At 42.0% G+C, this 23,619-nt stretch overlaps 1 protein-coding gene across 5 annotated transcripts in view; it reads right to left on the bottom strand.

Moving 5' to 3' along the window:
- The window catches only part of FAM69A (family with sequence similarity 69 member A), a 129,926-nt gene that overhangs the window by 95,674 nt on the left and 10,633 nt on the right, over window positions 1-23,619 (bottom strand). Inside the window, exon 1 of one of the 5 annotated variants that reach the window (XM_021090224.1) lies at window positions 19,297-20,064. The exons of the other annotated variants lie outside the window; for them this stretch is intronic. The gene's annotated coding sequence lies outside the window, so the exon portion shown is untranslated. Of the gene's footprint in view, window positions 1-19,296; window positions 20,065-23,619 lie in introns of those variants that run through there. 5 annotated transcript variants of the gene reach the window in all.

The raw sequence follows: 23,619 nt of genomic DNA, 5'->3' as shown, positions 1-23,619 counted from the left end.
AGCTCATGGCAACGCCGGATCCTTAACCCACTGAGCAAGGCCAGGGACCGAACCCGAAACCTCATGGTTCCTAGTCGGCTTCGTTTCCACTTCGCCATGATGGGAACTCCCAGGTATTTAATTTTTAGCATTTAACTTTCAGTCACAAAATAAACTTTCTCAAACAAACTGAATTTTACATCCAGTTGTTAACTGGGATATTTACAAATAAATAAAAAGCTGTGGAAATTGTATTCAAATTCAAATATTCTTATCTCTATTTCCAGAAGGCAAAATAATGAGAGAGTTTTGAAATATCCGTTAAAAAATGCAAATTTTCTCCAAAACGAAGCTTTTAAAAACCAATTTACCACTAGGAGAACAGTTCAAAATGAAAACATTAGTACAAGAATATCTAAAATGACAAATCTGGCGAGACATTTAACACTATATACATATATCAGATGTTTTCAATATATGTAAACACATATGTAACTCCCACAGCTTCAGTTCATTTCCAGAGGCAGCATATACTGTGCATATGGTTTCTCACCTTCCTCTTTTTATTTCATTTTGGCTCACCTCCACTCAACACATCTTGAGGCATAGATAGTACAGAAACAAATGAACAGGAGTCATCTCTGAGAGCATTTAGAGTGAAAGAGTTCAGCATTCCTTTTCTTTTTTACGAAACCATGCAGTGCACCACAAAATTAAACAGTCATCTCTAGGGATACAGATTTGCCAAGAGTACTTCTGGCGAAAATAAAATCTGGCCCCTCTCCAGACTTCTATACATGGACAGCAGTGGCTGTTCTACGGAAGGAGATTGATGGCTGGTTGGCGAGTCTGTGCTTACTTAGTGGTGTCAAGATAAAAAAGATTAAAAAAAAAAAAAGAATGTAACGCACAGGTCATTTTCACGTCCAAAGACTTCTGACAACAAACCTGCTCTGCCTAACTTCTCGCATTTTGCATTCATGAGAGTTATTAACTAAAGAGACAGATATAATTCTAGCCCTATTTCCCTATGTTACACACAAGCAAAATGAAGCACAGAGAAGGTAGGTCATTTGCTCCAAATCGCAAAGCTAGTTGGTACAGGTCTCAGGACTCTCAGTTCAATGTTCCGTGGACTTTTCTACTACCTCTATAGACAATGTGAAAAGGACCATGTTGCCTGTACCTTAAACCTTGAAGCCATTTCAAAAACTTGAAAGTCACAGGCTCTTTCTCCATCAATATTTTGCTAGAAATGGTGATATACTTTGCTTTTGTGACCCCATACATAACAGCGTTTTGGGTTTTTTTTAAAGAACTGTGTATTTTAAGTCTCAGAGTCACCAAAGTAAAATGAGGTTAGAACTGGATTGAAAATATAATTAAGAAATTCTGTATCTTTAAACTTGGGAAGAGTCTGTGTCTTTATGGCCCAATTTATTTAAAAGTGGCAGCACACTGGAATCAGGATCATGAGACCAGTAATTAAATCTTAGCTCTGTTACCGACTCACTGTATGACTCTGAGCCTGTTTCCTCTTTATCTATAAGCAAGCAGGTTGTATCTGGATGACTAAAATTAATTGCAACATCTGAAGTAAGTTTCTGACTACTCAAGAATAAGATCTTTACCTTATCTTTATTATCTTATAATGTGTTCAAATAGTAAAGCAAAGAAATAAACACACTGGTCCATACTTGATTAAATAAGTTAAAACACAGGAAATACCATCTCCACTATAAAAAAAAAAGCTCTGCATTTGATCTGGCTCCACATAGAGCCAGAGAGAAGAACGCTATTACTAGAAACTGTGGTAGTGCACAGTTGAAATTATGGTGATTTAGAATATATCTTTCTGCATTCATTTAACTAAGGAGATAGTTTTGAAAACCCACGTCTAGTTTCTCTGAAGGTGGAATAGAGGAGAACATAAAAGAAGCTCAGAGTGGCTGTTTTCGTCTAGTTTTGCCAGAATCAGCATAGCAAGCAGCATGCACTACTACCAGATATGAACAACCTTGATCTACTGCTTTGCTGAATGTTGTCATAGATGACCCTGGATCATTTCAGTCTGAGCACTTTAGTGAAGAGGTCATGTAGATTGTTTAAAAAACAATTACCACCAGGAGAAAGGACTTTTACCTTTACTTTTCTACTTGAGACGACTGTTAGCTCATACTGACTACAGATGTTCATTGCATGCACTTCACAGTTGGCTACTCTAGAGAAAACCAGAAAGTCTAAACATAATCCCCGTACCAGCCAGCTGCCAGGAGCTTACAATTAAGGAGGATCATGCAAATTAGATGACCTCTGAGTTACACTTTTAAAATTAAATTCTTAACCGTTTTCATGTCCAGTTGAACTGCATTTAGGTCACGTGTCTGTTTGTTAACAGGTATCAAACACAAAGCTCATTTATAAAGTGCTTAGAAAGAGGGATTAGAGCATTGTAAAGAGCAAATCCAATTGATGGTTGTAAGAAGACAAGAGGAAAATGTGAGATTATCAAACTCTATGACCAAACCCTCCAACCTCTAGCTCATTTATCAGACCTAAAATACTTTCTTCTGATTTTAAACACTGAAGCATTACATCCCTTTGAGAAAATAAATCATAATTTAGGGCTCGCTGTACCTTTGGTTCAGTTTACCTAGAGGAGTCTTGTAAGATGCTGAGATCAAAGCAAGAAGACTACTGGGTTATCAGGGGGTTTGTTCTGTTTTTTGTTTTTGTTTCTGCTTTTTAGGGCCACACCCGTGGCATATGGCAGTTCCCAGGCTAGGAGTCTAATCAGGGCTACAGCTGCCGGCCTACACCACAGCCTCGGCAATGCAGGATCTGAGCCATGTCCGCAACCTACACCACAGCTCATGACAACGCCAGATTCTTAACCTACTGAGCGAAGCCAAGGATCGAACCCACAACCTCATGGTTCCTAGTCGGATTCGTTTCCGCTGTGCCACGACAGGAACTCCTGGGTTATCAGTTTTTACCAAATTATTCATCGAGCTGTTTAACTGATCTGAATTTTATGGGGTTTTTTTTTTTCCCTGTTAAATGGGGATAATAACATATGTCTTGAAAACCTTGCAGTGCTGGTGACCATAGGGATCAAAATGAAACAATATAAATGAAAGGACTTTAAAAACTCTTCTACAAATGCAAGGCAGTACTATTACTATAGAGCGTCTTTTTTTTTTTTTTTAAAGCTTTCATATAAAGTCTGAAATTTGATCCTATCAAATCTGCATCTGTCTCCAATCACTCCAACTTCCTCAAAGCACCGTAACTGGTAACTAACCCATCATGAAGAGTTTGCAAGTATTACTTCACAGTTACCGTACGTTATACTTTACCTAACTAGCCAACATGACTTTCAGCTTATGGGAATTAACAGAAAACCCTACCTGCTTTATTGTGCTAGAGACCCAATGGCAAATCAGGACAGAAAAAGAGGTCTTAAAAAGCTCATTCTGCCTCCTTTCAGGCTAGGGTTGGAAGTCATTTTAGCAGTGAATAACCCAACTACTATTACCAAAGTATTCATGCCACTTTTCAAAAAAAATCTCAGCAAAGGTCACCTGAATATCCCATTGAGAGGGGAAAAAAAAAAAGTATCTTAACCTCTAATTACACCACAGACAAAAATCAGTTCCTGATGGACCACAATTCCAAATATGAAAGATAATAAAGCTTCAGAGAAACACATAAAACATCACTGTGACCTTAAAGTATTTTAAGTATTTGTATCCTCTTAAACAGGACATAAAAACTCTGACATGAAAGAAAAAACCCCGATAAATTAGATTATATTTAGAATTTCTGTTCATTAAGAGACAACATTAACAGAGCAAAATGACAACCCACAAAAGTGGAAGATGGTTTAACAATGACGGATCTGAAAAATGACTTACATAGATTTTACGTAGAGAATTCACAGGAATTCTCAACATAAAATCCTATGGATCCTACCTCTATAAAATTCCTATAAATTCTCTATGTAAAATCTATATGTCATGAATTATATGAGTTACATAGAGAATCCCCATGAATCAATAAGAAAAACATAGACTACACAACAGAAACATGAGCAAAAGACTTGAACTTCGGTGACTTCACAAAAAAGGCCATCCAATGGCAAAGAAACCTGAAAAGATGTCTAACTTCATTAGTCATCAGGGAAATGCAAATTAAAAACGACAATGTGACAGGAGTTCCCTTGTGGTGCAGCGGGTTAAGGATCCAGTGTTGTCACTGCAGTGTCCAGGTCATCGTTGTGGTGCAGGTTTGATCCTTGTCCTGGGAACTTCCACATGTCACGAGTACCACCAAAAACAAACAAACAAACAAACAAACAAACAAACCCCACAATGTGGTATCGTTCTACACACATCAGAATGTCCAAAATGACGAAGATATCTTGGTGAGGATATGGAGCAGCTGGAACGCTCATATACTGCTGCTGATATAAACTGATACAATCTTTTGGAAAATCGAATATAATTATTTCTTTTAACTGAATGTCGGCATACTCATGACCCAGCAATTCCAGTCCAACAGAAATGCTTACATATATTCAGCAAAGAGAGGTACCAAAATCTCCAAGCTTCAACATTTCTGTTCAGCCCCAAATAGAAATAACCCAAATAGAAATAACCCAAATATCCAATAACAGTAAAATAGATAAATAAATTGGGGGTGTGCTCACACAACAGAATACTATTCAGCAAGGACAATAAATATATATTACTATGTAATAGGGAAGAACAAATCTGACTGCACATTGGATCTATTTCTTTTACTTTAACCTTTGTATTCTATTGCTTTTTTTTTTTTTTTTTTTTTGTCTTTTTGCTATTTCTTTGGGCCGCTCCCGCAGCATATGGAGGTTCCCAGGCTAGGGGTCCAATCGGAGCTGTAGCCACTGGCCTACGCCAGAACCACAGCAACACTGGATCCGAGCCACGTCTGCAACCTACACCACAGCTCACGGCAATGCCAGATCCTTAACCCACTGAGCAAGGGCAGGGACGGAACCCGCCACCTCATGGTTCCTAGTGGGATTCATTAACCACTGCACCACTCCGGGAACTTCTGTATTCTATTGCTTTTGCTACAAGTTAATTACTAAAAGAATGTTGCCTACAGCCTGAAATATACCAGAGAGGCCCCTCTCTAGGCTCTGACCTTTAAAGGCAGAACATTTTTCCATTCATACAGAGATAAAAAGTTGCAGAAGAGAGAATAACATTTGTCTTGTAGGAGGGTGCATGGACAGGTATAAGAACAAGGGAGTCTGGCCCAAGAAGTTTGCAGCAACCAATCACACCCCCTGCCCTTTCAGTATAAAAGAAACCCGGATTTTAATTCAGAGAAGATGGTTCTTTGGGGCACTCGTCCACCGTATTTTCAGTCTGCTGGCTTTCTGAATAAGGTCACTATTCCTTGCCCCCAACCCTGTCTCTTGACTTGTTGGGCTGTCATGTGGCAAGCAACACCAGCTTGGGCTTGGTAACAACTGCACATGACAATATGGATGAATCCCACAAATACCATGGTAGGCCAGAGAAACCAGAGCCAAAAGACATGAGCTCATTTATAGAAAAGGCAAAACAGACACAATATAACCTACCATCTTTTCCATTAAAAGTCAGGAGAGTGGTCACCACCGCTCGGGGTGGTTGGTGATAGCAAGAGAACATGAAGGCGGCTAGAAAGCTGGTATGGTTCCGTTTCTTGACAATATACGTACTTTTATGTATGCATGTTACAATTCAATGCAACGTTAAGAAGTAGTACTTTTTCTTGCTATTTCGTGTTAAGGTTCTGCCCTTTCACATTAAAAAAAAAAAAATCGGCCCCTCTTTAATAAAAGTCAAAGTATGCTATAAAGACTAATAGTGAAACTGATTTAAGCTAATTGCAGATTAACCTTTACCAAACTCACAGCTTCACAGAATTAGAGATCCCATAACAGTCTAGTGGAGGGAATTTGCTCTTTCCTGACTAAATAAAAATGTTAAAGGCATCAGAAAAGAATAATTTTCTTCCCCCTTCCCTGGTCATTGTTTTTATTGAGAGCTACACATAAAGTGTGCTAACATATATTATTTCAGCTATTCTCAAAACTCCTTGAAATAATACTTTTATTATTATTTACAGATAAGGAGATCCCGGCTGAGTGTGCTGAAAAGGCAGACAGTACGTACACAGTAAAGCCATACTGAATCCTGCTGTGTCTGACTCCCACATGGATGTTTTCGTTTTTTTGTTTGTTTGTTTTTTGTCTTTTGTCTTTTTAGGGCCGCACATGGAGGTCCCCAGGCTAAGGGTCTAATAGGAGCTGCTGCTGCCGGCCTACGCCAGAGCCACAGCAACACCAGATCCAAGCCCCGTCTATGACCTACACCACAGCAACACCGCATCCTTAGCCCACTGAGCGAGGCCAGGGATCAAACCAGCAACCTCATGGCTCCTAGTCAGGTTCCTTTCCACCGCGCCTGCCCGCGACGGGAACTCCCCCACACTGATGTTCTTAATCATCGTTTTTATCACCTCCCTGTCCTCCTGGGGGCTTCACAGCAGAGGGTGACCACAGGTCTCTCTGGCTTTTGCCTAATCACTTTAGAAGGCTACAGTGAGTTTCTAAGGGCCCAGAGAGGGCCTGGACTGTTAAGGAGTGAAAGCTGGGTGTTGAGTAAAAATAGGAAGCTCATGCCACTGGCTGGCCTGCAATAAAAGTGTCTGGCAGCTTTAACAACTGGCTAAATGGGAAACTAGGCAGAAGTCTCAGCAGGGTGGTCTCAAATTAGACCAATTCAGGCTGAATGCTTCTCCTTAGGCCCTAATGTTAGAAGCAAGGATAGACAAAATAATTTTGTCCAAATTTAAGATCAGTGAGAAAGAAGGTTCTTGATTGTGCATGCATGTCTGCATTTCTCTCAGCCTTCCTCCACAGAAGGCTACTTTCCAAAGGTAAACTGACCAGTATGGATTTTATTTGATATGAATGCTCATAAAGCCTCAATAAAGTTTAGGGTAGAAGAAAAAATATGATTGACCAAGACTATGGATCTTCACTCGGTGTCTGATCTTTGGTCGGACAGCTCTACGTTCAGAAAGTATCACTTAGCGGATAATTTCCCAAGTGGAGGATACGGTACTACTCACATCTCATTCTACTTCGGAAAACCCTAAACTTAAAAAGAAACTGTCAGTTTGCGTCAAAGATCCAATTCAAACTGAACAATCAGACCTTGGTTGCCGTGGGCTGTGGTGTAGGCTGCAGAGGCAGCTCGGACCTGGCGAAGCTGTGGCTCTGGCTGGCGGCTGCATCTCTGATTGGACCCCTAGCCTGGGACCTTCCACATGCCGTGGGTGTGGCCCTAAAAAGACAGAAAAAGAAAAAAATCACACTTTGACCTAAGGTTGTTTCCATCACCCTTGATTTAGAAGGAATTTCAACCATTCAACTTGAAGGTTATTTAGACGTTAAATGCCATTCTTTACAACAGAGGGAAAAAAACTCGCCAGTACGGAGAGCTGGATACAGAATGAATGAGTCGGTCAGAGTTTCCCATACAAGGTCACAAGCTCCCGTGATGACGGAGGGATGCTCCCCACTCAAACCTCTCCCAACACCGGCCTCCTGATGACACGCTGATCCTTCCAACCGCTCTCCGGAGGCGGCAAGAGTGTGAGTCTACACCTCACCCACTGTCTTAGATGATGAAGGACACACCCCACCACCTGCTGCCTCGTGTTCCGTGAAAGGGTTTATAGACACAGCGGAAGGAAATCGCACACAGCTCTCTTTAGCAGATGTGGGTGGCGCAGACCTCTCTCCACTGCACTAGTCTATCCGGGCCCTTTCTGCAAGGAAAAATTCAAACTGCTCACTTTTTCAGAGTTCTACAAAAATATGAGAAGAATCTTTTTCATATTAGGTAACATAAACAAGCCCCAATTTACTTACTGAAAGTGAAAAAAAAAAAAAATCTGTGGAACTTTGTAGTTTGTTAAAGCAGTCATTTACCATTATACACAATAATGAAAATTCCTATATTCAATATGACTAAATGCAAAAATAACTGGTATATGAATTTTTAAGAAATCTTTAGGTAGTGGATATGTTAGCAGCTCTTGATAAGAAAAAATATGTTGATTTCTCCAAAGTTATAAACACATATCAAGATAGATAATTAATTTGAAGGAAGAAATTGCTCATCTCACTAGTCTAACTTCAAAAAATTCTTGAAATACGAAGAGCACAACATAGGAGGCCACAGTATGTTTTTTGAAAGTCATTCAAAAATGTTTAATTTTTTGTAATCATAGCATTTTATGAGGAAGCTAAAATATTCCTCTTTCAATATTAAAAATATTCTTAAGGGGAGTTCCCGTCGTGGCGCAGTGGTTAAAGAATCCGACTAGGGTATACATCTAAGGATGACCTGACCCCCTTGCTGTACAGTGGGAAAATAATAATTAAAAAAAAAAAAAAAAAAAGAATCCGACTAGGAACCATGAAGTTGCGGGTTCGATCCATGGCCTTGCTCAGTGGGTTAAGGATCCGGCGTTGCTGTGAGCTGTGGTGTAGGTTGCAGACGCGGCTCGGATCCCACGTTGCTGTGGCTCTGGTGTAGGCCGGTGGCTACGGCTCCGATTCGACCCCTAGCCTGGGAACCTCCATATGCCGCGGGAGCGGCCCAAGAAATAGCAACAACAACAACAAAAGACAAAAGACAAAAAAAAAAAAAAAAAAGACAAAAATATTGTTAAGGGAGTTCCCATCATGGCTCATTGGAAACAAATCTGACTGGTACCCATGAGGATGCGGGTTCAATCCCTGGCCTTGCTCAGTGGTGAAGGGTTAGGCATTGCTGTGAGCTATTGGTGTAGGTCGCAGGTATCGCTCAGATGTGACGTGGCTGTGGCTGTGGTGTAGGCTGGCAGCTACAGCTCTGATTCGATCCCTAGCCCCAGAACCTCCATATACTGCGGGTGCGGCCCTTAAAAGACAAAAAAAAAAAATTTTGTTAAGGAGATAAGAAAAAAATGTCCTATCAACCCTCATCATCATCTCATCAGTGAATGAAAAAAATAAGGCTAAGAAAAATAAAAGGGCTCAATTCAAGTCCAATCACATGCTCGAAGTCTCATGCTAAAGCATACTACTCATCTTAAAATCACACAAAATTAGCATTTTTTTCACTTTAAATCCAAAAGTCACTTCATTAAAAATATTCCCTACATAAGATATTTATACCCAAAGAGTATCATTTCGTATGATTAATTCCTAGCACCGCTGGGGAGGGACGTCGACATGACACAACGGCTTTTACGTTCACTCGGCAGATCTAGTGATGGGCCATTTTTATATTCATCTGACTTAATGGGATCTATTTTAGGTTAATTAATCCTCAGAGATATAAATTTCTTAATAACGCAGTCAGTAGTATTTTAAAATATTAACCAAAACATTCATAAATCATGTTAAACAATGTATTAGCAAGCCCCAAAGACCTAGCTTTCTGCTTCTATTTATGGCTTTCGAAGCTCACGCCCATGTCCCCACCTTCCCAGAGGCCCCCTTCTGTCCCATGATGGCTGTTCCTTCACATTCCACCCCATCACCTGGAAAATGATCAGACAGAATGTCCATACAGCAAATGACTGACATTCATTTACACTATACCTAATCCCACAAGTACTTGCATATTAAGTCAGCTAATGGTGAAACGGAAGGGTTAACCCCCAACTTAAGGCTGAGGCATCATCAAGCATATTGAGAGATTTTTCTCTTGGGGGAGGACAAACAGGAAGTCTGAAATCGTGCATTACCTAAAGGTTAACCTGATACATTTCAGGGTGACTGCTGGCGGTGGGGGTGAACATCCTTGTCACTCTGCCTCCCTCCCCATGCCCCACTAACACAGAACTGCTAAAAACCCCTGGCGTTCCCGTCGTGGCCCAGCGGTTAACAAACCCGACTAGCATCCATGAAGATGCAGGCTCGATGCCTAGTCTCGCTCAGTGGGTTAAGGATCTGGCATTGCCGTGAGCTGTGGTGTAGGTCGAAGACGCAGCTCGGATTCTGTGTTGCCGTGACTGTGGAGTAGGCTGGCGGCTACAGCTCTGATTGGACCCCTAGCCTGGGAACCTCCATATGCCTCGGATGCAGCCCTAAAAAGACAAAAAAGGCAAACCCCCCCCCAAACCCAACCCTCTTCTGTCTCTCTTTCCTTTTCTTCTCTTGCCCGTTTGGAACACAGCAACTAAACATCCCTGTATTGATTCAAAAAATAGGCCATTAGAGGCTAATAACATCATCTAAATACAGTACAATACTTTCCTTTCTTATTCTTTCTAAAACCATATTTTGTATTCTTACTTATTTACTGGTTTTTTGATGCTACAATCATACACTTAACCAACAGCTCCTAAGTTCTTTAATATTTCAACTACCTCTGGTAAATAAGATTTTGATTTTTCTAAATTATTCTTTTGGAATTTAGCCATGTGATCGATGGGGTATTACACTACTGAAACCTAGCTTTTTTGTTTGTAGACCTCCAAGAGAATTTGAAAAACTATACACCCCCTTGATCATTTTAAAGTTGACATCTAAAATGATTCACCATCAGTTTAAATAGTTACAATGAAGTAATTTCTAACATATTGTAAATATCGATACTTTAAAATATTACATTACCTTAAATGTATCAAACGGAATTTAAACTCTATGGCAATTTGATAGCCACCATTATCCATTTCAAAGCACTGATGAACAACCGGTTCAGAATAGTCAGAAATTTCCTCTCATTTTCCTTCTTGAACTTATTTTCCTTTCTACTTTCATCACGAATGACGTTTAACTCTTAATTTGAAATGTTTACAGATTCACAGGAAGGAGCGAGAAATGCACAATGACATCCATGTACTCCTCGCCCTGCATTCTCCAACAGCAACATCTTGCATAACTAAAACTGGCAAAACATCAAAACCAAGAAATTGACATTCATACGATCCGTAGCTTTTGATATTTAGCCGGTATATCTGCACTCATTGTATGTGGGGCAGGGTGTTTGTGTGTAATGTGATACAATTTTATCACATGTGTAACATGTGTAACCACAATCAAGATACACAACTGTACCATCACCACAAACTCCTTTGACTACCCCTTTATAGCCATTAGCCTCCCCTCCCCACCCCTTCCACGAATGTTTTCCATCCCTGCAATTATGTTCTTTCAAAAAAATTATATAAATGGAGGAGTTCCCGTCGTGGCGCAGTGGTTAACGAATCCGACTAGGGACCAAGAGGTTGCAGGTTCAATCCCTGCCCTTGCTCAGTGGGTTAAGGATCTGGTGTTGCCGTGAGCTGTGGTGTAGGTCGCAGACACAGCTCGGATCCCGCGTTGCTGTGGCTCTGGTGTAGGCCTGCGGCAGCTACAGCTCCGATTCGACCCCTAGCCTGGGAACCTCCATGTGCCTCAGGAGCGGCCCTAGAAATAGCAAAAAGACAAAAAACAAACAAACAAAACAAAAGCAAAACAAAATAAAACAATTATATAAATGGAGTCATGTAGTAGGTATCACTTTTACATTGGCTTTTTAATAAGCATAATCTCGAGTTTCATCCAAGTAGTTGTATGTATCAATAATTCATTCTTTGGAGTTCCCTGGTGGCCTAGTAATTAAGGATTTGTCATTGTCACTCCTGTCACTCAGGTTTGATCCCTAGCCCGGGAACTTCCATATGCCGCAGGTGTGGCCAAAAAACCCCAAAAAGCTATAATAATTCATTCTCTTTGATTGCTGAGTAATAGTCCATGGTTTGGACTTAACACAATTTCTTTAACCATTTATCCACTGAAGGACATCTGAGTTATTTCCAGCGGGGCAATTACAAATAAAGCGGTTATAAACATCTGCATATGGTTTGTGAAGTATACTAGTCATCTCAGGATGCCATAACAAAACACGTACAGACTGGGGGGCTTAGACAATGGAAATGTATCGTCTCACAGATCTGGCGGCTGGAGCTCCAAGATCAGGGTACCATCACGGTGAGTTCGAGCGAGAGCTCTCTTTGTAACTTGCAAATGATTGCCTTCTCAGGGCGTCCTCACATGGCAGAGAGAGTTAGAACACGCTCTCTGGTGTTCATTCGTATGACAGCATAACCCCAGCACTAGGGCCTTGCATTATCTTCAGATACCACACACTGGAGGTTAAGATTTCAACATGCGAATTTAGGGGGGGGAAGGGGTGTACAATTCAGCCCACAGCAAGAAGTTTTCATTTCTCTGGGGTAAATGCCAAGGGAGTTTAATTGCTGAATCATACAGTAGTTGACTGTTTAGCTTTTTGTGTGTGTGGGGGGGGGGGGAGGATGTTTGTTTGGGGTTTTTTGGCTGCACCAGTGGCACATGGAAATTCCCTGGCCAGGGATCAAACCCGAGCCACAGCAGTGACAAGCCAGATCCTTAACCCGCTGCGCCAGAGCAGGAACTCCTCTGTATGAATTATTTTTTTCTTTTTAGGGCCACACCTGTGGCATGGAAGTTCCCAGGCTAGGGGCTGAATCAGAGCTACAGCTGCCGGCCTACACCACAGCCAGAGCACCATGGAATCCCAACCGTGTCTATGACCTACACCACAGCTCACAGCACAGGCAGGTCATCAACCCACTGAGCAAGGCCAGAGATCAAATCTGTGTCCTCACGGATACTAGTCGCAATTTGTTTCTGCTGTGCCACAACAGGAACTCCTCTCTCACTTTATGGATTTTAGATGCTAGTCCTTTGTCAGATATGTGGCTCAAATATATTTTCTCCTAGTGTGGCTTGTCTTTTTATCCTCTTAATGAGTTTTTTTTGCAGAGCAAAAGGCTTAAATTTTGATGAGTTAAAACATTAATTTTTCCTTTCATGATCATGCCTTTGGTTTCAAGTCTAAGAAGTTTTTGCCTAGTCCTAGGCCCCAAAGCTTTTCTACCTTTTTTTTTTGTAGAAGTGTTATAGTTTTGTTTTTCCATTTTCATCCGTGATCCATTCTGAGCTGCTTTTTGTATAAGATTTAGCTCAAGGTTTTTTGTTTTGCCAATGACATCCAATTGCTTCAACACCACTTATTAAAAAGGCTATCCCAGGAGTTCCCATCGTGGCTCAGCAGTGAACCCGACTAGCATCCATGAGGGCAGGTTCGATCCCTGGCCTCACTCAGTGGGTTAAGGATCTGGCGTTGCCATGAGCTGTGGTGTAGGTCGCAGACGTGGCTCGGATCCTGCGTAGCTGTGACTGTGGCGTGGGCCGTCAGCTGTAGCTCCAACTGGACCCCTAGCCTGGGAACCTCCTCATGCCGAGGATGTGGCCCTAAAAAAAAAAAAAAAAAAAAAAAAAAAAAGGCTTACCATGGTGCAGTGAGTTAAGAATCCAACTGCAACTACTCAGGTTTCTGCAGAGATGAAGGTTTGATGCCTGCTTGATGTAGTGCATTAAAGGATCCAAAGCTGAGGCTCAGATTCAATCCCTGGCCCAGAAGCTTCCATGTGTTATGGGTGCAGCCATAAAAAAAATAAAGATAAATTTTTAAAAAACCACTCTCTCTCTTCCGTTTGAATTACTTTTAGATCCTTTGTCAAAAATTAATTAGGCATATTAATGTGGCTCTATTTCTGGGTTTCCTGTTCTATTCCCTTGATCTCTGCGTGCCCTTCCACCGGCTACCTGATTAATTCAGCCACACAGGTGACTCCCCCGCACAACAAATGTTTAATGTAATATATTTTATGTTTGAGAATCTTTTATTGTCACTTTTGCATTTTTCCTCAACAAAGAAATTATTCATAAGTTGCAAATAAATTTCTCTTTATTTTTCGTAATAAAAGACTTCAAGTGCAAAAACAGTTGTTTTTTTTTTCTGGTTTGAGCTTTCATTATAATTACTGTTACCAGCCAATTAAATATAAATATACTGCAAATTTTGATGTAAAAATTCTTAAATAAGTAAATAAATAAATTAATTAAAATTCTCAAATACAAGAAGAAAATTTTTAAAAAGACATGGGTGAGATTGTTCTTCTTCTATTAGTTCACTTTTCCTTCTTTTTCTTTTTTTTTGGCCAAGCATGATGTTCCCAGGCCAGTGATCAAACCTGAGCCACAGCTGTGACAACACAAGATCCTTAACAACCGTTAGGCCACTGGGGACTCTTAGTTCATGTTTTTTTTACACCGACTTTTTTTTTTTTTTTTTTTTTTTTTTTGTCTTTTTGTCTTTTTAGGGATGCACCTGTGGCATATGGAAGTTCCCAGGCTAGGAGTCAAATCGGAGCTACAGCTGCCAGCCTACACCACAGCCACAGCAACATGGGATCCAAGCCACGTCTGCAACCTGCACCACAGCTCACGGCAACACCAGATCCTTAACCCACTGAGCAAAGCCAAGGATCGAACCTGCAACCTCATGGTTACTAGTCGGGTTCATTAACCACTGAGCCACGACGGCAACTCCTCCTTACACTGTTTTTTTATTGCCAAATGAGACTCAGTATCAATTCTATCGCTACTTCTTATTTTCATAACGAAGTGGTGAGAAACCTTTTCCACATAAATGGAGGTTTTATGAGAGCAATTATTTCTCTTACAAAAATAAATGTGATCTATCATCAAAATATATTTCATGATCTACTGTTAATTGACAAACAATTCAATTAGGTCTTTGAATTCTGTGAGCAAAAAAAATGGGAAACTATCTGAGTTGCAAAAGGAGCTGTTATCCAGTCATTCCTTGAGCTCGTGTTACTTATTCATTCACTATCTCCACGCAGACACCAACGTTTTCAATTGCCCTTTGTGGGGCAGCCTGGTGGCTTTCACATCCAGGGACATTCGTAAGACCCCAGATGGATGAGAAGAGGGCCTGTCTTTTTTAATAGCGGGAGAAGGGCAACCGTGAAAGAGAAGGTGGCGAAGCAGCCCCTGCATCTCCATCACAGGCAGGTTCTCAGCCAGGACACCGCCAGGAAGTGCACGGGGAACGTAAGGAGCTGAGACGGGCTCCCCGAAACCATCCCCGCCCCATACTCCTTGAAAAGTGCATCCCATCTAAAGATAAAAGCGAATGTGCCTCTGCAGCCCACAGTAGCGGGACAAGCCCAGGGACTATACAGAAGTGGGCACTCCATGCTCTTTGATGAGGAAAAGTGAGACAGCGAAATGACAAGCACCAAAATAGCAATGCGATACACCAAAGGAAGGCTCCACTTGAAAGCTAGGAATCAGGCTGAAGCAAATTAAGTTGTTGCTTAAAGCATAATAATTAAGGCCTTTAAATTCACCTAACCATTCTGCCATCACAGACTAAAAAGGCTTGTTTATCCCTTCTCCGTCCTAGGGGAATAAATTATTGCATGAGTCTTTCTGTTTCACCAAAGTGCTATTTAAAAGCTGATGAAATGTTTAGGCAATTCATTACATTCATATAAAAATCCTTTACAGGACAGAAGTATGATCAGAACCAGAAGGTGGGGTGTGGGCAACACTGACGGCCCTCTGAGGGTAACGCCAAGTTCAACAACACACAAATTCTATGACAGCAGAGATCTGTCAGAGTCCCTGCTGCAAACTTACAAACCTAGTTCTTCCCTGACACACAGCAGGTGATATCCCTGCTAACTACAGAAATCAGGTGCAAAACAGATGCCAATTTTAAGACTCTAATCTTCGAGTAGTTTTCTCTTTTACTAAAATAAACTGCTGCTCCTTGGAGTTCCTGTTGTGGCTCAGCACCTTATGAATCTGACTAGAATCCATCAGGATGTGGGTTCAATCCCTGGCCTCACTCAGTGGGTTAAGGCTCCAGTGTTGTCATGTAGGTCACAGACACGGCTTGGATCCCAAGTTGCTGTGGCTGTGGTGTAGGCAGGCAGCTGCAGCTCTGATTCATATGCCGCAGTGGCAGCCCTAAAAATATAAAATAGAATAGAATAGAATAAAATCAAATAATAAAATATTGCTCCTATACAAGATTTTCTGGAAAAAAAAATGCCATTATATCTTTATCTCTCTGAAGTTATTTACTCCAATTTTCTTGCCTTATTTTATTGAAATAATTTGTTAATTATGCAATACTTAAACAGACACTGCAGCCATGAAGATAAACAGGGTTGGTAAATATTGAAGAGATAATTAAAATTCACATCAAGACTTATGGTTTAAGATGACAGCTTGAGGATATGTGTTTACTACTTAAAGCTTGCAAAAAAACATTCAAAGAATGGAAGCAAGAGAAGCAATGCAACTCTAATATCAAAGGGAAAGATTCCTCAAAAAAGTAAAAATAGAGCTGCCATGTGATCCAGCAATCCAGTCATGGGCATATATCCAGATAAAACTATAATTCGAAAAGATACATGTGGCCCTTTGTTCATAGCAGCACTATTTACCATAGCCAAGACGTGGAAACCACCCAAAGATCCATCGACAGATGAGTGCATGTAGATGTGTGTGTGTGTGTGTGTGTACAATGGAATACTACTCGGCTATTAAAAAAGAATGAAATAATGCCATTTGCAGCAACATGGATGGACCTAGAGATTCTCATACTAATTGAAGTAAGTCAGAGAGAGAAAGATAAATACCATATGACGTCACTTATATGTGGAGTCTGAAATACCACACAAATGAACATATCTACAAAAGAGAAACAGATTCACAAATACAGAGAATAGAATCGTGGTTGCCTCGGTGGAGGGGAGCTTGGGGAAGGAAGGATTGGGAGTTTGAGACCAGCAAATGCAAACTATTATACACAGAATGGATAAACAACAAGGTCCCACCGTAGAGCACAGGGAACTATGTTCAGGATACTGTGATAAACCACGATGGAAACAAACATGAAAAAGAACAGGCACATGTATAACTGAATCACTCTGCTGTACAGGAGAAATGAGCACGACGCTGTGAATCAACTATATTCAATAAAAAAAAATTTAAAGGAAAAAGGAAAAGGAAATAGGGGGTTCACCAGTGGATGAAAGGTCCAACAAATTTCTAGAATTCACAAAGCAGATGGAGTTGTGTTGATGGATCAGACAGGCAAAGAAAGTCACGGCCCCAAACACTCCCCAAGGCAACCTAAGGGAGCTGGAAGCAAACCGCTTGTTGGAAGCTAGAAGGAGCCTGGAGAGCCACTCTGCCCCCGACACCTGACGGCTCCGGGCTCTGAGCCAGAGGCACGAGGGAGGGCAGGATCGAGAAGCGGGCTGAAGACAGTGGGGATAATTGAAGGTCTGTACCTGGAACTGCACTGGTTGGCACCTCCATCTGCTTCCCCCACCCCCACGCAGCTCACAGGCAGCCTTGGCATTAACCCTCAGTTGAAACCCCAGATGGCTGAAGGAACCAGCGACCTGGGGAAAGCAAAGGCTTCTGGTGCTGGTTCAGTCCAGCCAGGGTACAGCTCTCCTCGGACATGGGGCCCCCAGGGCCTGAGCACAGGCTCACCCCAGAGCCAGCAGGCCAGCCAACACATCCCTCCAACACAGAGGGCACAGTCAGCCATCCACTCAGGGGACAGGTCTGGGAGGGGGGAAGAGACCGGCTTCTTAAAGCAGAGGAAATCCATACCAGTCTCCAGTCCTTCTTTCTAAAATATGAATAGACAACCAGGGCACATGGGGAAATCTAACAGCATGAAAAAGAAGAGCTGGGGGGGAACAAATACAATTAAGGGACATAAGAAAATGAAATTTTTTAAAAAACTACTATAATCAAAAATTCCAGAGGGTCCTGCATGGAAGAGGGAAGGTGTTGCATGAAATAGAAGTAGGAAACCATACACCAAAAACAGAACAAAGAACTTGAAAGAGCTTTTTTAAATTAAAATGTCAGAATTTAAAGAATCATTAGAAAAGAAAAAAAAAAAAAACACAGATGAGCTGGGAAATAAAATTGAGAAACAGAATGAAAGTATATAGATAAAAAGATGGAAATAATAGAGAAACTATAAGAGATACAAAGAGCCAATCCAAGAGGTACAATATTTGACTAATAAGAGCCCCTCAAAAGAGGAACAGGGGAGTTCCCGCTGTGGTGGCATCTCTGCAGCGCCAGGATGCAGGTTCGATCCCTGACCCCACACAGTGGGTTAAAAGCATCTGGCGTTGCCACACCCGCGGCCTTGGTTGCAAGTGTGGCTTGGATCTGATCCCTGGCCCAGGAAAGCCAGGCCATGGGGGCAGCCAAAAAAAAAAAAAAAAAAAAAAAAAGACAGGGAAAAACTAGTAAATAAGAGAATTTCCCAGAGCTGGAGAAAGACCAAGCCTTAAGATTAAAAGCGCTCAGTGAGTGCTCAGTTATAAGTAACTGAAAAAAGACCTACATCCACACATTTCCACCACAAATATAAAAAGGAGACCCTGAACAGGAAAAACAGGTCCCCCACAGAGGACTGATAACCAAACTGGCTTCTTGTCAGCAACAGAGGATGTGAGAAGACAATGGAACTACGGCTTCACACTTAATCTGCGGCTTCACGCTTTCTAAAGAAAACTCAGCCCAGAATTCTATGCCCAACCTCTCTACAAACAAAGGTACAATAAAAGCAGTGTTACACATGACTCAGAAAGTTTACTTCCCACACATCCTTTCGAAAGAACTTATTTCAGGATTCACCCCAGTAAAATTGTGCCATAAATCAGGACAGTGGAACACAGGCTTCCGAGAACAGTGATGCCAGCAAGAAGAGTGGAAGGAATTCCTTGGAAGACGGCTGAGCAGTTGCCTAGAAAAGCACTTGGTCATGAGGTGGGGGATTCGACAGAACAGAAAATATAACTCAGAATATGGGAAAAGGGAGGCTATGATAAAGGCATATCAGGCGGAAAAAAAAAAAAGCAATTAGAAAAGCCCTGAAAATTAAAAAGGAAAAAGACAAATGTCACAACACAGCTATATTTCAAAGCAGGAGCAAGCTTACATGTTTCTAACTATAAAGAATTGGAATAAGAGAAAAAGGGGACCTAGTTGTTATTGATCTGACAGTTTTGAGAGCCAAGGGCTCATGACCCTGGCCCTGGAGAGAAAAAAAAATGTAATCCTAGCACACGAATTGGCTCGGCACTAAATATAGAATGATACTGCAGAGGGCACTAAAAATAGAGGCCCTTTATCTTGGGTCAGAATTAACTGTGATATGATTGCTCTCAAGACATATTTCGGGACCCTCCTAGAAATCCTGGCCAAAAGTTTCACTCTCCTTCTATTTTCTACAGATGCGGCACCAAGCGACAGCCAGTTCCTACCTGCAGTGTTCTCCCTGCAGGCGAAAGCTGTTCTCATTACTCCAGCGGTCTAGGACTTTGGAATGAGCTCAGGTCACTCGGATTTGAGGGGCAGAAACATCTCTCCTCCGGAGCACCACCAGGCGACCCTTCTCAAAAAGGCAGCATACTGATGGCTCGGGGAGAACAGGGCTCAGAGAGCTCGCATCATAGCTGCTACTTCACTGCAGAGCCCAAAGCCTCGGCTTGGCGTTCTTCGTCTTTGGCAGGAATGCAAAAAGGCAAAGCAGCAAGATTTCTAAGCAAAAAGAAACTTTTCATGGGCAAGGTGCAAATATCACATGTTCTCTTCCCTATCGGCAGAAATACAGTCTAGCTGCTGGGACGGGACAAATCCTTGCAGTCATTTGCTTAATAACAAGCGGCGTTTATCCTGGTCTGTTAATTCTACCCAGTTTCCTGACAAGGAGAAAAGAACTTCATGCTGCAGTCAGTGGATAGCAAGTGCATAAGGGAGATTTCCCTCCATGGAAGGATTAACTAGTCATAATAATGTAACACTATTTATAGTTTTCACCTTTTAGATTCAACTTATTGGGAGATGTGGTTGTCGTAATAGGACAAAATATAAAAGTAGTCAGCTTTGACAATGTGTCACTGACAGAAACTGGGAAAAACAGATCAAAAAAAGAACATGCTCTAATGCCCCCTCTTAAAAGGAGGGGGTAGACAGACTGTCAAAAGTGGATGAAATGAGGAGTTCCCGTCGTGGCGCAGTGGTTAACGAATCCGACTAGGAACCATGAGGTGGCGGGTTCGGTCCCTGCCCTTGTTCAGTGGGTTAAGGATCCGGCGTTGCCGTGAGCTGTGGTGTAGGTTGCAGACGCGGCTTGGATCCAGTGTTGCTGTGGCTGTGGCGTAGGCCGGTGGCTACAGCTCCGATTAGACCCCTAGCCTGGGAACCTCCATAAACTGCGGGTGCAGCCCTAAAAAGACACACACACAAAAAAACAACATGGATGAAATGAGAAAAGAGTTGTGATTATCTAAAACTACTAAAGGAAGCAGAAGAAGTAAAATTAGACACTGGAAGAGAACACGATGATTCAATGTAGAGCTCGTGTAAGAAAGTTAAATACTCCTTTTTAAAAGTGGAAGATAATATGAGAAAAAGAATATATATGTATGACTGGGTCACTGTGCTCTACAGTAGAAATTGGCACAACATCACAAATCAACTATACTTTAAAAACAAAAAAATAACTTTTAAAAAATGAAAGTGGAAAGTCAACAGATATCTGAAGTGATAAATCAAGAACCAAAGTCTATTATTTAGAGCAGTGGCTTCAAAGCTTTTTTTAATAGTACAACCTCTCCGGACTGTATTTTAGAGCACACATCCCTAACATTTGTACATCTGCAAATGTAAATATATAAAGGGCGCTAGACTTCAAGAGCTCAGAGCCTGGGGCACAAAAGAGGTACACCAACAGTGTGTCAGGTGGCAGGGGAGGAATTGCCCAGAGGTCACTTCCTCTTTGAGGTGAAACCTAACGGACAAGCAGAAAACTGAGAACAAATCAGGAGAAGAGGGATGCAGAGAAATGGAGGAAGGGAACTCTGGGACAAAGAGGAAGAGGCGGAGTAGCTATGCTGACATGTGAGACAGAGCATGGCCTGCTGGGAACCTGAAGTCTTCCTGGACGGCTAGAGCAAACCGTGCCTGAGATGCCACAGGGGAATGAATCAGCAAGACAGAGGGGAGCAGGAAGGAAGGGCCGGGCCATGCTCAGAACTCTGCACTGTCTCCTGAGGGCAAGGGGGAGCCCCTGAAGGATCTCACTGGACGGCAGGGAGAGCCTGGCACTTTGGGAAGACTGCTCTGGAAGTAACGTGGAGAATGGATCTGAACGGGGTACATGAGGCAGCAAGGCCCTCCTGGAGGCAGTTACAGTGGGCCTGAGACGAAAGGGGAGACTCATGGTACCAGCTGGAGACAAATGGCCAACAGGTAGAGGAAAAGGTGATCGCTATCATGACTCATCGGGGGATGCAAATCAAAATCACAACGAGACGGCACCTCACACTTGTTAGAAAGGTTATCATCCAAAGGACAAGAGACAACTCCACCGGCAAGGATATGGTAGGAGGGTGAACTGGTGCAGCCACTGTGGAAGACAGCATGGAGGTTCTGCAAAAATTAGAAAACAAAACTACCATTTGATCGAGCATTCCTGTCTCTGGGTATATGGCCAAACAAAATGAAAATAGGATCTCAAAGACATCGCTACACTCCCAGGTTCACTGAAGCAGTATTCACAGCAGCCAAGACGTGAAACAACCAAAGTGTCCAAAGTGTCTATCAGAGGATGAATGGATAAAGAAAACATGGTCCATGTATACAATGGAATATTATACAGCCATGAGAAAGGAGAGAATTCTGCCATTTGCAACAAAATAGGTGGACCTTGAGGGCATTACGCTAAACAAAATAAACCAGACAGAAAAAGACAAATTCTGCATAGTATCATTTATATGTGGCATCTAAAAATGTCTTACAAAGTCAAATTCATACAAACAGAGAGTAGAAAAATGGCTACCAGAGGCTAGAAGGTTAGGGAAATAGGGAGAGGCTAATAAAAGGGTACACCCTTAGAGTATAAGATGAATAAGGTCTGAGGATCTAATGTAAAGCCTGGTCACTATAGCTGATAACATGGTATATTTTTTAAAAAGAGGAGTTCCCGCTGTGGCACAACAGGATTGGGGGCATCACTGGAGCACTGGGATACAGGTTCGAACCCCAGCCTGGCACAGTGGGTTAAGGATCCCGAGTTGCACACCTACAGCGTCGGCTCTGATCCCTGCTGTGGGAACTCCATACGCCGCAGGGCAGCTGAAAAAGAAAAAAAAAAGTAAGATTACTTCTTTTGAAAAGGGAGAGATGATGCAATCTAAAGTTATGTAGGAGAGGCACCAGTGAAATTGCTGAGGGACTAAACACGGGGTTAGGAAAGAGGCAGCGACTAGAAGAACTGGGGTATATTTCTCTCTTGAGTAACTAGAGAATGACTAACTCGAATAGGAAAAGAAACAATTTGGAAGCAGACTTTAGCTTTGGACATCTGACTATGAAGTGCTATCTAGAGGTAGGTATCAGATAAGCAGCTAGAAATGTACATCTGAAGTTGGGGCGGGGAGGTTTGGCCCGGGGACACGGAGTTGAGACCCACTAGTTCCTGGGTTGTAGTGGAAGCCATGTGAAGAGATGCACTTGCCAAGGAGACTGCACAAAATGCGAGGCAGGGAAGGCTGGGGTCCCAGGGAGAGCAGGGAGCAATGAGGCGACGAGGGAGCAAAGAGCAGTAGCTGACATGACAGATCTTGGGGTCCTGATGAAATGGGGGAAGGTGGGGAGCCCGAGAGGGTTGGCAGATTGGAAGAAATGGGAGTTGGCAAAGGCCTCAATTATGGTGACAAGGACGAAGACGGTATGACGGTGGTGGTGGTTACAGAAAGAGTAAGTATGTGCTTAGTGTGAGCTTTTGGAGTTCAGCATCTTGGAGTGATTACAGAATATTTTTTAATAGATTTAAAAATATGTGTACTATACCGCAGCATGCTGCACATCCCGAGGACCGTATGCTCAGGATACAGGACAAGACTAGGGTGACACACAGGCTTTTGGGACGAGTTTAGTTGCACTGGATCAGGTGTGATTGAAAATCTTATAAGATGGCGCATTAAAACCAAGCACTGTCTTCTGTAAGGGGTAAAGAACAACAATGTTAATCATAAACAGAAACAGGTAACACTGGGAGTTCCCTTCGTGGCTCAGCAGTTAATGAACCCAACTAGGATCCATGAAGCTTCGGGTTCAATCTCTGGCCTCCATCAGTGGGTTAAGGATCTGGTGTTGCCCTGAGCTGTGGTGTAGGTCGCAGACGGGGCTCAGATCCCGCATTGCTGTGACTGTGGTGTAGGCCGGCAGCTGTAGCTCTGATTCGACCCCAGGCCTGGGAACTTCCATGTGCCTCGGGTGAGGCCCTAAAGACAAACAAACAAAAACAAAGAAACAAAAAAAGTAACATTAAAGAACCTGTTCATAAAGTGATACTTTCCCATTTTTACTTTAGTTTGTGTTAAGAATACAAAAGATTTAAGAATAGAATCTATTGTAAAAACAAGTATCCCCACATGTGGTTGCTCAGCAGCTATTTATTTGAATATTTTTTCCTTTAATAAATATCCAAGATTCCTCTCATAGTAACAGCTGGAATGATAACTACAATAACTCCTATAAAATCTTCTCTATGGCAACATCTTTAAACCAATAGTAATGGA

The sequence above is a fragment of the Sus scrofa genome, chromosome 4 (genome assembly GCF_000003025.6).
Source record: "Sus scrofa isolate TJ Tabasco breed Duroc chromosome 4, Sscrofa11.1, whole genome shotgun sequence".
NCBI classification, from domain to species: domain Eukaryota; kingdom Metazoa; phylum Chordata; class Mammalia; order Artiodactyla; family Suidae; genus Sus; species Sus scrofa.
Note: the sequence above shows the minus strand (reverse complement) of the source record. Positions and strands in the feature narration are given on the sequence as shown.